The sequence below is a fragment of the Suricata suricatta genome, chromosome 11 (assembly GCF_006229205.1).
Source record: "Suricata suricatta isolate VVHF042 chromosome 11, meerkat_22Aug2017_6uvM2_HiC, whole genome shotgun sequence".
Classification (NCBI taxonomy): Eukaryota; Metazoa; Chordata; class Mammalia; order Carnivora; family Herpestidae; genus Suricata; species Suricata suricatta.
In genome coordinates this window covers 74,372,473-74,383,365 of record NC_043710.1, presented here as the reverse complement: position 1 = coordinate 74,383,365, position 10,893 = coordinate 74,372,473, and the positions used below count along the sequence as shown (strand labels likewise).

Genomic DNA, 10,893 nt, shown 5'->3' with positions numbered 1-10,893 from the left:
AAGGAAAACCTTCCCAGCTCAGTGACCATAGAGGAACAGATGGACCTTTTCCACCCTGCTTCAATGCATATAAATCACAGTGAATGAATCAGATTTGCCCAACTAAGGTCACAAGCCTATCACGTTGCTGTAACTGGACTAAACCTGGCCTGGCTCTTGTCACTTGGCCACTCTTGTGGCAGGTGGTGTGTGTATATATGTATTTGTGTGGGGGGAACTATACTGGCAGCTTCCCAGAATCACATTGGTTTTTGAGGGAGGTAAAAGCAGTTACCTCCAAAGAAACAGTTACCTGTAAAGGGAAAAAAAAGAGATGAGATGTTTAGCAAACAAAACAACTAATGTTCACTATAGAGATGAATAAAAGAATTAAATCCTTTCCCAACCTTGGAAAGGGAGTAGATGGAAAATAGGATAACAAGACAAGAAATGCAGTAGGAAATAGTGCAAATTTGTAGACAGGATATGAAATTAAAGACAATAATCACAATGACAAAAATATTTGCAGATTATCCTGAATATTTGAAATTTTTAGGCATTGGAGAATAGTTAATGGTAGAGTGTGCAATTAAAAGTAGGATAAACTGAAGTTTGGAAATGGCTGAGGACCAGAGTACTGTATATTGATAGAAAAATAAGTCGTCTCAGGTAACCGGTTAAAATGTCATCTACTTGTTGGTTTAGGATGGCATTGAGTGGATTTCCTGGTATACTCAAACTTCAAAGTGGATATGCAGTGAGAAAGAAGAAGCAAAGGTGGGAGTTTTGTCTGGGAAGATATGCAGTGATGCCTTCAAAGCTTTAAAGAGCTGGAAAGTGCAATGGTGACCTCAGCCAGAATTCCTGTCTGCGAATCAACACAACCAACCCCAGGCAGCCTGAGCACCAGAGGAAATTTCCAGAGAGGATATAAAACAGCTTCATCTGGATGGACGCATGTGCCAATGTCAGGAATCACACAAACAGTACAATACAGGGAAGTGTGGCCTATGTTTGGCACCATAAGGTCCAAAAGTTCATGGATTATTCTTTCCTTTGGAAATAAACAGCTGGAAATCAAATGAGGTGAAAGGAAAATTACTCAGTGAGAACAAAGTGTAAGTTCTTTAGGCTTAAATGCATACCTAATCTCAGGGGAAGTAAAGACTGTTACAAATACCCACTCCATCTAACCCCTTTAGTTGGTATAAGATGCTGATCAGGATGTTGACTAGCCTCACAGCATAGTAAAACAGCCTGCTTCTAGGCTTATAAAATAGTGCATTAAGATGACAAGAAAGTAGGCTTCAATCATGGCTTTACCACTTGGGTATGACATAGTAATTTAACAGTCTGAGCCTTAGTTTGCCCATTTGGAAATGGGGATGCTGGGACAAATAACCTAGATCTCTTATTTCCAATCTAATATACTTTCTCCTAAATAACAAAAGTTTCCCTTCAGTAGGGTAGCTGTACAAACTGAATAAAAGAATACATGAAAACACTATAAAATGTAGTCAGAAAAGATTTTTATTGAGAATAAAATATGACCTTTATTGAGAATAAACTATTATCCATGCATTTGGGATACAGGAATGCCTAATACACACCCTTGAAGGGTGTGGTAAACAGAATGAAGGTCTCCTAAAATTCGACATCCTAGTCCTCCTGGTCTGTGATTATTTTACCTTACCTGGCAAGAGATTTTGTAAGTGTGGTTATGTTAAGGTTCTTAAGATAAGGTTATCATGAAGTATCTGGTAGCTCTACTGTAATCACAAGGGTCCTCATAAGAGAAAGAGAGAGGCAGTAATCAGAGTCAGAGAAAAGGTGATGTGATAATGGAAGCAGAGGTCTGAGTGTTTTGAGGAAGGGGCCCTAACTCAAGAAATGTGGGCAGCCTCTAAGAAGCTGGAAAAGAAGAGGAAATGGATTCACTCCTAGAGCCTCCAGAAGGAGCACAGTTTTACCAGCACCTTGATTTTAGACCCATAAGACCCATATCAAACTTCTGATATCCAGTACTGTGAGATAATATATTTTTGTTGTTTTAAGTTACTAAGTTTACGGGCATTTGTTTTTAAATTTTCTTTTTAATGTTTATTTATTTTTGAGACAAAGAGAGAGCATGACTAGGGGAGGGACAGAGAGAGAGAGGGAGACAGAATCCAAGCAGGCTCCAGGCTCTTGCCTGTCAGCACAGAGCCTGATATGGGGCTCGAACTCATGAACCTTGAGATCATGACCTGAGCTGAAGTTGTATGCTCAACTGACTAAGCCACCCAGGCTCCCCAAGTTTATAGGCATTTATAATGGCAGCAACAGTAAACTCATTGAAGTGACTTATGAGGAAATCCACAGAGAATTTAATTTGGTGTGATAGAACTATGAGAGGAAATCCACAGAGAATTTTAATTTGGTGTGATAGAGCTATGAGAGGGTATACACAATGTCCTCACCTAGTTTGGGCTTATGTGAAAGGGCTGCTCAAAGACGGCTTTATGAGGGCAATGAACTTGCTCATAAAGGTACCTTTTTTCTTGCCTGTATTGTGAGTGTACCCTTCTCTGTTGTTTTTCCATGCCAGCCTATCAATATGATCCTAAACCTGTAACTTAAAAAGTTCTGCTTTCTACCCTGGCTTTCTCTTTAACTATGTCTGTATTACTTCTTTTTCTCTAAAGATCAAGTTCCTTAACAGAGCTGTCTGTCAAACTGTCTCCACTCCCCACTTCTGTTCCATTCTGTCCAGAGCTGCTTTCTCTAAAGCCCTTGGTGCCCCTTAACTATCAAGACATTCTCGTTCAGATCTTTCTTGACCTTCCAGAGCTCTTTCTCAATCTCAAATGCTTTTTACTTCTGTTCCCAGTAACACCTCTCTTTTCCCTCTCTCCTCCTACAACAGAATGTGTGGAGGGAATCACAAAAGGGTCAGGGTTGATGAGCCATGGAGTATAAGGAGGGAGCAGTGGATAATGAGGTTGGGGAGGCAGCAGGGCCTTACGTGACTTGATAAGGTGCTTATACCTTATTATGTGAGCAATGCGGAGCCATTGAAAGTTTTTTTATAAGAGATAGGGGCAGATTTTTTATCTGATGACATGTAGAAAACACTCTGAAAGGAGCACTGTCTTAGGAAAGCTTGTTAGAAGCTTTCCTCACCTGTAAAAGGAATGCAATAAATATTACTGTGTCTCAGGGTCGTGTGAGTTGAGTAACAATTGGAAGAAATGCCTTTAAAGACCATACAGGGCTGTACAAATAGTGACTATTTTGTTTTACCAAAATGTGCTATATTGCTTCTCAGGAAATACCATATATTCATGATAACTTTCTTGTATAGAATCATAGAACATTAGAGCTGGAAAGTGTTTGAGATGGAAGAAATGTTAGAGATCTTAGATGATACAATCACCTTCTTTATACATTAGAACTTGGGGTTCCCTTTTCTCACCCCTTCAGAGAAGGGAGCAGTCACTGAAGCTGGAGGAAATAATCATGTGCAGGGGAACCCCCTGAGTGGAAGTCCACTTTGATTGATGCCAACTCACACTTACTCCACAGGAAGAGAACCAGAGCCATAGATATCTCCTACCTCATGCTCCCTGCTCTCTCCAAATTTCTGCTGGGAACCCAAGGACAAGAATGCCCACTGATGTCATCTGGCAGAGGGGAAGGTGGAGAAAAGTGGAGAGTGAACGAGATGTCCAGCACAGAACCCATGCCTGCCTAATTTACCAGTATGCCCAGTGCCAACGGCAGAGCCTCTGTCATACAAATAAATGAATAATAAATAAAGTGAATTTGTTTCCTAGTATGTGTCTTATTCCACTCCAATTCTCCCTACTTTTAAGTGAATGATATGGAGATTTGCTTAATTCAGATTTGTCTGAGCACCTTTAGGTACACGGGACTTCCAGGCATCTCTTTGCTTGAAGAATGAGAACTGGATGGGGTAGAGGGCAGTGACAATACATCAGGGACAAAGCTAGAAAAATACCTCCGCTCCATAAAGAACAATAGCTGGCATTTAACTACTCTGGTGTTATACTGGGTGGGGAGGGGACTTGTCTGATTGGATTCAAAGTCAGGATGCACAAGCTTTGTACTGAGGAGGAGGAAAGGGACTGGCCACCATGACTCTATCCACACTCCCTCCCAACTGTGAGTTGATGGTAACAACTGGAGGAGGTGCCTGGGACCCTCGTATGAACCCAGGACTTCAAGATGGCAGAACTGCCTAGTTCATTATGCAATTACAGGAATAAATTTGTATCCTATTTAAGCCACCATTGTTTCTTGATGACAGCAGCTCAGCCTGTATCCTAACCAAGGCAGGGAGCTTCCGTGGATGAGGAGTCAGAATCCCAGGACTGTACTTTTCAGATGAGTTTGACAGTTTTTAGAAGGGGGATTCAAGAATAAGGAGTGAGTGAAATACAACCTGTGACACTGAGAGTCACAGTATGAACTTAAAAGGAAGCAAATTATTATGTATTGCTCTGTGGTCTCTGGATCCAAAGGAAACATTTCCTAGTGAAGGTGGCATGTGCATTCTCCATGGGACAGTATTGGCACCTAGATAACATAGGAGCAGTTGGGGGTATAACCTTGGTGAGCTGGCATCAGGAACCAGGTGGAAATGTAGATGAAGCAGGTGGCAGATGGCGGCATATTTGGAGATGGTTTATTTTGAATAGGAGGGCGCGGTTTGGATATTCATTGAACAGATTTTGAGGAAAAAATATGATATTGTTGATTTTATGACTCCCCTTGTCCTCCAGAATGATGGCCCTGGGAATACCTATTACTTCACCTATTTATGATAGTAGAGTTTTAGGCTCAAATCAAATTACCATCCTTTGGTTAGAGAAGGCAGGTACAAGGAAGGAAGAAGCCTGAGTGCCCAGAGAGGGTCGATCGGGGGACAGACTGTGTCACTAGGAACTCAGTTTGCTCAGTGCCTCAAACTGGACAGCTCTCAGTGGCCTAATCAAGATAATGGAACTCTCAAGGGGCACCTGGGTGGCTCAGTTGGTTGAGCATAGGACTTCGGCTCAGGTCATGATCTCAGGGTTCATGAGTTTGGTCCCTACATCAGGCTCTGTGCTGACAGGTAAGAGCCTGGAGCCTGCTTGGAATCTGTGTCTCCCTCTCTCTCTGCCTCTCCCCTGTTCACACTCTGTCTCTTTCAAAACTAAATAAACATTAAAGATAACAGAACTCTCATATGTGGATATGTAAGTCAGAATTTGAATTATTCATTTATAAAGTAACTATTTCTTTCCAATTTCTGACTTTTATAGAACTATCATCTATCCCTCCTGTTCCTGGTAATACAAAAGAAGCTGAGTTATTATTTTATTGTAATATTTTAGCGTTACTGATAATTAGATTAAACCATGGATTAATTACCATTTGGGGGGGAAACGGCCATATTTTGAACAAGTACCACATTAAATATGCACATAAGAAGGCACTTCCAAATGTTATAAACATAAAAGCATCACCTCTTAGAAATGACAAAATACTGTAATAATCCATAGATTCCTTAATGAATAAAGGTTCAGAGGAAAGCAGGAAGACATACAAACCGGTGGTTCCCAGACCAAAGGGCCTCTAGTAGCATTTGGAGAGGGAAGGGGGAGTCTGCCTTTCTGGGACATCAAGTAAGGCTTTCTGAAAGGAGATAGGAGGCATAATATTGAAAGAACTTATTCAATTTATAATTATTTAGATTCAATTCTCATTATATATATAGTTTAGTTTTAATTTCAAATTACCCTAATGGAGAGTGAAGTTTTATATTTAAAAAATAAGAAATATTCATTAATTCAATAAATATTTGAGTGCCTGTCACATGTCAGGCATCATAATAGATATTGAGGACACCATGATAAACTAGACAGCCTCTTCCTGCGTGGAACTGACAGCTAAGTGGGAAAAACTGAGATACTCTAGTCCAAGCCCTGGCACAGCTCAAAGAACAGTGACACTACCATGTAAAAGAATATTCTAGTGGCCCTGTCAGTTTCTCAGAGCAGTGTGGGCCTAGGACTGACAAGGTCTCACACTGGCCTTCCTCTTTCTAGGCTCCCCGTGCACCCTCTTGTGTCTATATGTTCTCTCTTTAAAACCAATAAAAATAATAGCATTGATTAGGCTACAGAGTTTTTCATTTTTTCTATAAATGCAGTCATTCACTTTCCTGCCCCTGATCTTTTGCCTACAGAACAAAATATTTTACAAAGTGTTTTTTAGAGATAACAGATCATACCCATTAAGAATTATTTATTGCCATAACCCTCTGAGAGAAGCCTTATTTCCAAGTTCTGGTGGACATCTCAATGTCACTTCAACCTCAAGGATAGATTACGCCAGTCACCATAAACTATCACATTTACTGAGCACCTAGAATGTAGCCAGTACAGTGCTGGACATACAGGGTGCAAAGATCAAAAGGATATGGTTCTTGGTTTCCAACAGGTTGAGGCTAAGGTGCATATGCCTAATATGATAACCAGTCTAATGAGCTTATGGCAAATAGGGCCATAGACAGGAAGTGTAGAAGTTCTGTGGAGGAAACTTGCGGGTTGCCAAGATTTCAGTAAAGATAAGCTACCGTTTCTTCTCATTTATCTCCTTAAAGTTATTACCATTACCTATAAGCTAAAAACCTATCCAAGCTTACCTATTTGGACCAAACATACAGCTTCACCTTCAAGTTTTTGCTACTATCTAATGAATTCTTTTGTTTAGGTTTTAGTTTGAGCCAAATTGGCTCTCAATGAAGTAAAAGATCAGTTCTTGAATACACTGTGCTAGGCACAAAGTGAGAATATTGTAGTGTATGGCATCTCTTCCTTCTAGGGGGCTCACAATCTAATTGTAGGTAATGAGATGGGAATCCTGAAGTTAAGATAATGAGTAATATAAAACCTAGAGTTAAATACTAAGCCATGGAATGCAATTGGGGAAACTCTCCCAACCTTATTATTGGTAGTTAAGATTTCACTTATCTGATAAAAGCAAATGTTTTTCATCACCAATTGAGTGAAAGACAGTTCACAAGTCCAATTGGACTCTGAATAAAGTGAGTCTGGGCAAGGGCAGTGTTGGTTTAGTCAATTTTTCTGATCGGTGATGGCAGCTGAGAACTAGGAAGTAGCTGTCTCTGGACTCAGGCCTGGGGAAAGGGTGCTCTCCTGTGGTTCAAACAACACCGGCCATGCCTTGTGAGTCCTTCATACCACACACTTAGAGCTCAGGTGTGCTCTCCACTCAGGCTGGTCAGACAATCAGGGGCTGAAATGAAAGGAAGTAAAAGCGAAATTACCACTTATGGTGGATATACTATGTTCTAGACACAGTACAGTATATGGTTAATATTTTACTTACAATATCTCATCTTATTTTTACAAGAGATGATACATATTGCCATTCCCTTTTTATAGGTCAGAAAAGTGAAGCTCATGGAGTTTGAGTTACTTGTCCAGGGTCAAATACCTAGTCACTAGCTTAGTTGAGATTCAAACACTGACCTCCCTTATCTCACTCCTAAGCCTCTTCTTAGGCCTTACTCAGAGTGGATGCTGAGGGGACAAGGGCCTCCCAGATAGCAATGGCGTAGGCCATGCCCCCTCAGCAGGGTAGCCATTTTGCCTTCTGCAGTGCAGAAAAGAGAAGAAGGGAAACCATATTTCTGAATGCTTCCCCATGGCCTGTCCTGTGTTTTATAGCTACAAGTTTCTGCTGGCAGAAAGTACCACCCACATGCACTATATTTGCAATGAGAAATTATTAGTTAAACTTCAGTTTAAAGTAAAGGCAACAGAACACAGCATTCTCTTCTATGTTGTATGTTTTTCGCCTCGGAGGGGGTGTGACCTTCAGATGCCTAGGCAACAAGAGCCAACTCTGTACCTCAGTATGGCCCCACCTGGAAACTTGCCAGGAGACCATTCACTGAGCCTTCCCGCCATGAACAAGGGACTTGTCCTCACCCGGAACAAGGAATTGATGCAAAAATCCACCTTATTTGGACATACCAATACTCCATACCCCTCTTCTCCTGGCCAACCTCATAAAAAACATGCCGCTCCATCCCTGGGAGCACTTGTTTGGCCCATTCTGTCCAGACCAGGGAACCTCTCCTGAGAGTGCTCCCAAAAAAGCCTTTTACATTTATTTCTGATGTCAGTGTTCTGCATTGTCTCTGCGGCCTTCCAGTATGTATGTAATAAACAGTGAGCAGAAAAGAAAAAAAATCTCAACATGCTCAGATGATGAAACAGCTGGAGTTCATCAAGGCATTCCAAGAGAAAACCTACAAAACTGCAAAAATTCTGTTTAATCCTCACTGTCACCTCTTGCCCCCTGCCAGTAACTCATGAAAAATAATGACATGAAAGATATTTCTTGTTTAGAGTTTTTCTCGCTTTTTACCAACACTCCTCAGTGAAGACTTTTCCTGCCTTTCCTGGTTCAGGGCAGAGGCAGAGATGTGCAGTAAAATAAACACAGATAAAAGAATTAGGAGGCCTGGATTCTAGTCCTAGCTTGCTTATTTTAGTCAAATAACTATTGATTCTCTGACCTCCATTACCTCATTGTCCAATGGGAGAATTTTTCTATTAAAATCAGCACCAATTATTCAATGGTGTAGAAACTGAAACTGCGTTTATGTGACCTCATCTAGTAAGAAAGATGCCCAGACAGCAGGGATTTGAACGTGGCTGAATGGCTTGCATAGGAACCAAAACAGAGTAGTAGAGTCATTCTTTCCTTGTCAAGGGCACACCCAAGAATTATTTTGCTGATTGTTTCCTACTCTTTGCATGGTTTGAGACCACTTACCAACTTATTAAAGAAAAAACTAAAAGGATGTAGGAAGAGGAGATGACAAGGAAATATCTTACTCTGCATGTTTAATAGAGATTTTAAAAAAAAGTAGGTAAGGTAGAACTTCAATAAGATAAGAGAATATGAATAGACATTTCTCCAAAAAAGATATACAAAAGGCTAACAAACCCATGAAAAGATGATCAACATCATTACTCATTAGGGATATGAAAATCAAAACTATAATGAATTACTATTTCATACTCATTTGGATGGTCCACTTCTAGGTATATGCTCATAGAACAAAAAATATACTCCAAGAAATACTTGTACATGAATGTTCATAGCACCACTATGCATAAGAGCTAAAAAGTAGAAACAAACCAAATGAATGGGTGGACAAATTGGGGTTTATATTTACAATAAAATATTATTCAGCCACAAAAAAATGAAGTATTGATGTTATGCTACAATGAAGAAGAACCTGAAAAACATTATGCTAAGCAAAAGATGCCAAACAGAAAACGTTACATATTGCATGTTTTCCTTGTATGTGAAATATCTGAAAAGGTAAATATATAGAAACAGAAAACAGATTGATAGTTGCCAGGGGCTGGAGGGAGGGAGGATTGGGGAGTAACAGCTTAATAGATACAAGGCTTTATTTTGGGGTAATAAAAATGTTTTGGAAATAAGTGGGGGTGGTGTTTAGACAACATTGTGCATGTGCTAAATGCTGCTGAATTGTTCACTTAAAAATGTTAAATTTTAAGTTTTATGAATTTCACTTCTCCCCTTCCCAAAAAAACAGATAAGAAAGGAACAGGTCTTCACAAAGGGAGTTCTTTATATAACAAACCCGCTTTGATAACATCTCATATGCTTTAAAATCCCTTCCATGTAGAATTTCAGGACTCAAAAGATGTTGAAACTCTTAAATTGAAAGTTAGTACCACTCCATATATCTGAGATAATCTCAGAATATATCAGGAACGTGCTGCTTCCTTGACAGGTACGCACCTGCTCATCATGTGCATCTGTAGTTCTCAACACTACTTTAGTAACCAAGCCTGCAGCTTTTCAATTCTGTCACTCCCTGTGGTCTGTCCTCAGGTCCCTTTCATTTCTGCATCCTTCATTTTCCCTTTAGGGCTGCGTTTTTTTGTTTTTTTTTGTTTTTTTTTTTTTTGGTTGGATTTGGTTTGTTTTTTCCTTCTGTGGAAAGTTGTGGTTTGTATGATGACTGGAGAAGAAAAACAAAAACGAAAAATCAACCAATGAAACAAAAACACCTCTGATGGTGAGCCAGAAAATAGCTTGGGTAGAGAGGCCTGAGTGAAAGGAAAGGAATTGGAGTTGGAAAGTGCATGGAACAGTGTCCAACACTTGACATTGAAGAAGCCCACAGCTCTTGTAGTCCCATGCATATAAACTCTCCTGAGCCCCACCTATACTAATTTACTTAGTCTAAGAATTCCTTATTTCTATGAAATCCCACAGTGAATTTTCAACATGACTGAAAAATTCAGTAGAGAGATCTTGGTACACAAGCTAAAACTTGACCATTCTCAGCTTGGGCACAGTCTGTCTAAAGTGTAGCCAGCTTACTTACACACCCTGTTCACCCCCTCACTTTGACCTCTTAGTGTGTCTGGAGTGTAGAGACACTTTCTTCTGTGGAGTTTTCAGTGACCACATAAACTGACCCCCAGCAGCGTGCAGTGCTTAGAAATGATTTTCTCTCTCAAGTCAGGTTTCCATTTTCTTGTTAAGTGCAATAAACCAGCCCAGAAATTGCTTCCATCAAGCCCTGTGTTTGATTCTCTGGGGTTTCAGTGCAGTACATTGTGTTGCTTATGACATCATGGTCTCCATGGCAACACCCCAATGAGACTTTTCCTGGTCAAAAGAAAAATAAATGCAAAGAAATTTCTGTTCAATTTTAATAGCCTTGGTTATTCATTATTGAGAGCAAAGGGAGTAGGAAGAATTGGATTGTATTACTTGAGGCTAACCACAGACATCTGAAGCCAAATATTTAAGACTCCCAATCAGTAACTTCCATTTGTACCT

General features: G+C 40.1%; 2 long non-coding RNA genes across 3 annotated transcripts; one reads left to right on the top strand and one right to left on the bottom strand.

Annotated features, from left to right (window-relative positions):
- Positions 1–768: 768 nt before the first annotated feature.
- Positions 769–3,786, top strand: LOC115305979. Its single transcript, XR_003915118.1, has 2 exons — positions 769–1,097; positions 3,544–3,786. It is a non-coding gene; the product is annotated as an uncharacterized LOC115305979 (long non-coding RNA).
- Positions 3,787–7,092: 3,306 nt separating this feature from the next.
- LOC115272122 lies at positions 7,093–10,650 on the bottom strand. 2 transcript variants are annotated; one of them, XR_003900257.1, is made up of 3 exons: positions 10,437–10,650; positions 9,841–10,063; positions 7,093–7,284 (listed from the first exon to the last, which is right to left on the bottom strand). It is a non-coding gene; the product is annotated as an uncharacterized LOC115272122 (long non-coding RNA). The 2 variants fall into 2 exon arrangements; XR_003900256.1 differs by having other exon boundaries at positions 10,527–10,650.
- Positions 10,651–10,893: the final 243 nt, after the last annotated feature.